Here is a 7,164-nt window from a genome sequence, read left to right on the forward strand (position 1 = left end):
AATCAGTGTTGCTCCATAGTAACTGCCTGACTTCCTGGGTTTTTACCTTACTCTGCATTCTAAGTAGCTTATTCTTTCACTGAGGGGTAAGAAACCTCAAATTACCTCATGCACCCCACAGTCTGCATCAGCACCACATCCTCTAATTACATATTGTGCTAAAAAGTGTTAGTTTTTATCAGTTTTTAATTTTCTACCTTACAATTTCACTGAATGTCTCCATAGTCTTGTGTTGAGCCGGGGAACAGAGCTGTCTCAACAAAGGTTTTTATCTATCTTGCCTGTACCATTCCTTACTTTAAATACTATTATCATGTTCTCTTTTAAATTTCTGCTTTGTGAAATGAACGATCCCAACCACTTCAATCTATTCATGCGTGTTTTTTCTGTACTCTTGATCATTCCTGTTGCCTTCCTCTCAGTACCCACAACCTCTGTTTTGTACCGTGTTCTGTTGGCAGATGGTGCAATCACTGCTGCAACCTGGTTTCTTTTAATATAATGGGTACGTAGTATTTTTATTGTGTGTTTTTTCTCAGCACGCAGGCAACCTAAGGATAGGTTTTGTTTCTGAATATGGTTGCATACTGAAGAAAGGCTTTCACTTGAGCTGTCCCTACTGGTAAAAAGGTATCTTTCCTGAATAAAAATTCCAAACAATTCCAAGTTCCCTTTACACATGTGTTATCTTGAGACATGGAGCTTAGTCTGACATTGTGCTATTTGTTTAGCTCACTAAGGTAAGTCCCTCTGACGTTTCTAGTGGTCTTTTCAGGACTTGACCAGCCTTTGTAGTCATCACTGCATGTGGCTCATAGCCAAGTCTGTAATTTGAGGAATTCCTTAAGCCAAAATAAGCTTTTGCTAGTCCCCAGCTGCTCACTCCCTGCTTTGATAGAGCCACACGTGTTTGCGCGGTTACGCCATGAACTAGGCTGGGTAACAGATCAGGCTGAAAGCTGACACAGGGCCTGAGCCGATGTCGTGTCTGACTGGGCATGTAGCTGTGGAAGCAGCTGTGTCCACAAAAGGGCAGCAGTAGCACAGAGGTGGGAATGAGCCACAGATTGGGGACCCTTCCTTTCAGAGGCAGTGCTGTCTTAAACTGCTAAGCACTTTTTGATTTACAGCCTTTTTTAAGAATGGCAATTTATGATTTTGTTAGAACAAGCTTTATGCAGAAGTATCTGTAAACAACAAACAGTCCGAGGATACCGAGGCTGAACACCTCAGAGGAAGCCCCTGCCTCAGGGAGGTCTGCTGAGTGTGCCTCTCCGTGCGTGCCCCAGAATATTCCTTCCTGGAATCTCATCAGAAGAGAGATTTCAAGAACTTTTATCCAAATGTTGGGACGAGATATTGTTGAAAAGCAGAGCTGGGGTGATGCATTAAAAATCAAATTGAACTGGTTTGGTACATATCAAACATCAGATACATAGCCAAGGTTATTGGAAACTTCCAACAACAGGCCAATGAAGAATTGTTAGCCTTGAAGACCTAGAGGATGAGACCACAAACACACAGTCCAATAAATCACACAGGTCAGTTTTGCAAAAGCTCATGTGGTATAGCAGCAATTTGTTTGTGCTGTGGTAGGTCAATTGGATCAGTGTCAAATCTTCTTTGGGATAAAACATTTTGTTTTTAATGCATACTCTTTCTCAAATGGTTTCTACACAGCCTTTATATCCAGCACCTCTGGTCAACTTCAGGATTACAAATAGAAAATCTAAAATACGTGAAAGTGCTAAAACAGAATTATTGCAGGATTATCTCAAGATGCAGATTCAGCATTGAAAGATCTCCAGAGTAAAACAGCATTACATGATTTAAGTTCAGATCTATCACAATAATTTAAAAATATTTCTAGTATATTCTTATAACCTCATGTTTAATCACATCTCCTTTTGAGAGAAAATTCCCTAATCCATCCCTATCTTTCTAAGGGAGACTTCAGGGCTGACATGATCTTTTTATTACCTTTTCTAAAACCTTGACAAAAATTTTCTAATCACAGAAACAGTAATAAAGTTGGGAAGTATGACACAGATAGAGAACCTTATGCTTATGACGATTATAACACTGCTTCAACGGCTATGAATTGATTTGATACCAAAAATTACTAAATTTCTGAAAGTCTTCCCTGCAATAATTTTCAAAATATTTGTAGCATAAAAAGCAGGTTTATTATTGCAATAATGAAAATAAGAAACTGCAATTGAGGCAAAGAAGAGTTGACATTATTCTACTGTCACACCAAGCAAAAGATAACATTGCTATATCAAAAAAATGGTGTTTTAACAGAAGTGTAAGCAGTATTTTGCCCAAATCTTCGTTTGTGAAGCCCAGCCATGACTGACTATGAAGCAGTATTTTAGGTTTTATGCCATCTGTCCTTTTGTCCAACTTTACTGTGACACTACTAACAGATAGGCAAGCACTTATTCTTAGTATGTGGTCACTTTCCACTGATACTTCTCAGATTGCCACTCCTTTTGTTCTCCTTATATTACACCTCATGATTTCAAATGTAATCTGCCAATAGGCAGATCAAAAATATTTTTCCAAACTGTCTCTGTACTTCATTAAAAAAAATCAAACCAAACCAACCAACCAACAACAACAAAAAAACAAACTAAAAACAAACAAACAAACAAACAAACCCCCCAAAAACAAACAACAAAAAAGATTTGGCATAATTTCAACTTTTTTCTCTTTTTTTTTAGGTCACCCGTTGTTAGGAAATGAAGCTCTGATAGTGAAGAGTTATCTTTTACCTGTTTTTTTTTTTTTCTTTTAATAGTGGTCTCTGCTGCTACAAACCAAAAGGGCGATAATTAATGTCTGCTACTGTTTACGCCTGCTGCCATCTACAACGATGAGCTATTATTGTTCTGTCTGCTAATACTTGGAAAGCATATTACTTGGACGACTAATCCAAAATACAGCAAGTAAAGATCATTGTCACAAATTCCTGAAATAGAGACATTGTTACAGATGTTAGAAATGAAAGTGTTTCATTATACTGGATCATCCAGTCCATCTGCCCAGACTGTGCTTTGCTGCTCACACTCTAATATCTCACACAAGTGCTAGAATACTGTAAGTATTAAATACATTCTATTCCTTGAAATACATCATGTTCACCTGAAAAACTTCTCCATAATTATGATGCTAGTTAGACCTGATCTTGAACGGTAGTCTAGTTCATTGAGGCTTTATAGCAATGCCCTGGTCTTCTTGGTCAAATCCAGATATTGGCCTCGAGTCAATGTGAGGCAGTTGCTAGATTAAACAGGCTTCCTGTGGATAACTAGACTGCAAAATAGCACAGAATAGGCTCTCGGGGCTTTTTTCTTTTTTTTCTTAGTCTTTTTTTTTTTTTAAGGAATTAGGACTTTGTTGAAAAGAAGTCCTCACCTCTGTAAAAACTCTGTCAAACTGCAATTCTGTATCTCCATATGGTTTCTTCACAGGGACATGTTTGTCAGGTGAACATGGTACGCTCGTGTTTTCTGGTAGACATTCAGAAGACGAGGGCCACCAGAGAGCTTTCCGCATCTGTATTTCAGTCTGTTTTGTGTGCACTGCCCCTTGCAAAGGGAAGGCAGAGAAGTTGCCATCTTCAGCAATTTGGAGGAAGGTGTCTCCTAGCCGCCGGGAGTGTTGCATACATCATTCTGCTGACTGATGTGATGCAGTAATCTTCCTTGTAGTTGACCAAGAGTGACATGGAATCTGCTGTGCTCTTTTTTTTTTCCCAGTTCTCTGCTGTGCATATATGTCTCAGAAGCCATGCTCCACAGAAATGACATAGAAGCCACTTCTCTTTGCAGTCCTCCTGTTGCAGGTGGTACAGGACCCCCTCCAACTCTCACAAAGTCTTCTTTTGCCATTTCTCATTGCCTTTGTCCTCCTGTGAAAATCTTCCTGTATGTTACTGACGACCTGTTGCAATCAATACCTAGTGCTAAGTAAACCCTGGACACCAGCAGAACATGTCACCAATGCTTCTTGCTGATTATAATCCATGAGTACAAGACAACAGTGTTTCAGTGTTTCAAATAGATTTTAATTCTCGACTACAAGTCCTCCCAGTCTGGCACTCTAAGGAGTCTTAAATTTTTATCTTGCTTCCTGTAAATAAATCTGACTGAAAAAATAATTTAATTCCCTCATGACATGTAAGGGAGAAAACGCCAACATTTTCTTATATAAACTCATGAATGACAGCAGATGAAAGTTAAAGCTATTTGATCATTCCATCAGTCTCCTTAACTAGATAGAAAAGTTTCAGTGGGAGGTTGAAATGCTGAATATATGTGGGAGGGATCTACGCTTTACAATGCTGGGGAACAGGAAACCGTGTTGTTCACAGTGCATATGCAAAAACTAATGAAGTTCTTTCCTACAGTCAGTAAGGTATTGGTTTAAAACAATATAGGGTTAAGAAGATACTTCCACTCTAAGTAACATGTTCAATTCATACATCTTGGTTACTTGACTTGCAGCTCAATTTTAGATGCCTGTTGAATCACCATTCCCAAAGTAAGGACTGAGGTTCTTTAAGTTAAGAGGTAGAGGTCTTCAGAGATACCCATCTCTTTCTGGTTTTGGGTACCAGGCTGAACCAGACCTCATAAAATACGAGTTTAAATGCTAAAATGTAGCACTTATTGCAGGCAGACTGTGCTGCAGATTCACTAACCACATTGCTGATTTTTTTTTCCCTCAGTGCAATTCCTTAAACTATGATTGCTGTAATCTGAAATAATAATGTGGTATGCTGTTTCTTCTATCTTTTATGTAGTTGTTCCTACTTGTAGTCTACATTTGTTTAATGGAGAAGCACAAAAGGTAATACACTGCTCCTGCTGATCAAAGTTGTTTTCTCTCTTGGCTTATTCAATGCGTGCAAATATTTCTTGTTTTTCCCTCACCACTCTGTCTCACTATTATCTCCTTGTTGAATATATGTTTACTATCATCATACATTTTTAATGAGGTGTCCATAGCTGCTTTCCTAAGACACCATTGATTTTTTCTCTGCCTGTCAGTCAGTCCATTTCAGTTCGGTCTAGACTCAGTATCTTTGGAAGCCACGGCTCGGGTTCAGCTGAATTTGTCAAAGGGATTGAAAGTTCATGTTTTCGTGAGTTTTAAGGAATTAAAAGCTTTTCTAGGTAGGCAAGCACATCAGCAGGCCACTGTTGGAGAGGCTCCAGTGTGACTTTAACCATGCCCGTTAACCAACGAGCATGTGTGTTCTGGCCTGCTGGTCAGAATCCATGCAGTTTGGAACAAGACCAAGCACATGATATGAATCATAGTTCCCCACAGTCACCCTTTTGCTAGACTAAGCAATCCAAAGTCTTTTAGTTTCCTCTTGTAAAACAAGCTCTCCATTCCCTGGATTATCTGAATATCATTTGCAACCGTTGGAATTTCAGCCCCTCTCTCTTAAGCATGGGCGGGCAGAGCTGCCCACAGGACTGCAGCTGAGGTCACATTAGGACTAGATGGTGTTCATTTTTGCTTGACTCCAATAGGACTACCTTGGCTGATTTAAGACTCATTCTCAAAAACAGTAAGAGAGTGTTTACATTTTTGCAACAAGTGTGTTTGAAGGACTGCTGAGGGTGAGAGGCCCTTTTTCTTTTACCTACAATTAACTATTTTTTCACTATTGAGTTGCACTAAACTACCCTCTGCTTCTGTACATCTCCTTAAAATGCCTCTGTGACATTGTTGCTTCTGTATATCCCCTTAAAATGCCTTGAGCCATTTGATAACTTTGAATCTCTGGCTACTGACAAGTAGCTTCAGTGACTATCTCTAGAATACTGAAGATTACTTGTCTTAAGCTGGGACACTCAGGAGTTACTTAAGCTTTTTCTTCCTTTTATTTGCTTGATATTTGAAGCAGTAAGATCAATTTTATGAAAATGGAATTCTGTGAAATGCTAGAAAGCATTTCAAGATTGTGTTCAGGATTTATCTTTTAAAGGATATTAATAATTTCTTTCCTTCTTTCTCCTTTACTTTGTAGGAATAGAACTCACAGCAGCAAATTTTACTGCTTGGCCATCCAGTCCTCTGTACCCTGCAGGAATAATGCTATTTTTTGAACAAGCTGTTCTAGATATTAGTCTTACATTGTCTCTATGTCTGATAAGAAAAGGAAAGATGAGTACAGGCAAGAAGCTGAACTAACTGGAAGACAGAAAAGGAAAAAGTAAAGCTCTTTTGCATGGTGACTGTAGAGATGGCTGAGCATTTAATGTTGAGCAGTAGTACTTAGCACTTAAGTGTATGCTTGAACTGCCATTTCTTGTTGCATTCTGGCCAAGCAAGTGGGTGTTCTAGTAAATGTCCTTTGAATTTGTGTGATGAGATAAACTGTCTTCTGGTCTGTTCTAAGTTTGATTTTTCCTATTACACTGATGGATTTTTACCTGAAATACTGAACATATGTTTGAAGTTTGCTAATCTTTTCTTTGGTTGATAAAGAGAAGAGTGAAATGAAAACATTTGGGTTTTTTTAACAAGGGTGGATTAATTTTCCTACCTAGCAGAAAAGTATTGAGTTATGCTATTTCATATGAAAGTCAGTTCTCAGTAATAAAAGTGTTTTTCCTTTTATGTGATGAGTGGACTATAAAGTAACTATAAAAAAAGAGGAATAGGAAATATATTGCTATAAAGAGCTACACTGTGTGCTTTGTGTAAGGATTGTTTTGTAAAACCGACTTGCTGGAAGTAATCCGCAAATAGGCTTAAAAATAAGCCTCAGAATTTTATTCTGAACATCTCATCAACAACAATAAGGGGAATATTATGCATATTGTCAGAGACAACACTTTCTGTCAAGTATTCACTGTAGTTTCAGAGCTGTTGCATTTTTAAGTGTGTTTGCAAAATGTCTTTGGACCTCTTGGACCCACTACAGTCATGTTTATTTTAATCTCTTGTCTGAAGGCTTCCCATGATTTCTATTCATTAACGTGAAAAAGGCAATCAACAACATACATTTAGATAACCAAATCCATGAGGAGCATCTGTTTTCCAGACATCTCTGTGTTGTACGTGACCTATGGTCTGATTTGGCTGAAATCTGATAGCGTTGTATAATTTTGCATGCCAGCATCAGAACATTCCTCTGAG

This window comes from Pseudopipra pipra, chromosome 2 (genome assembly GCF_036250125.1).
Source record: "Pseudopipra pipra isolate bDixPip1 chromosome 2, bDixPip1.hap1, whole genome shotgun sequence".
In the NCBI taxonomy this organism is placed as follows: Eukaryota; Metazoa; Chordata; class Aves; order Passeriformes; family Pipridae; genus Pseudopipra; species Pseudopipra pipra.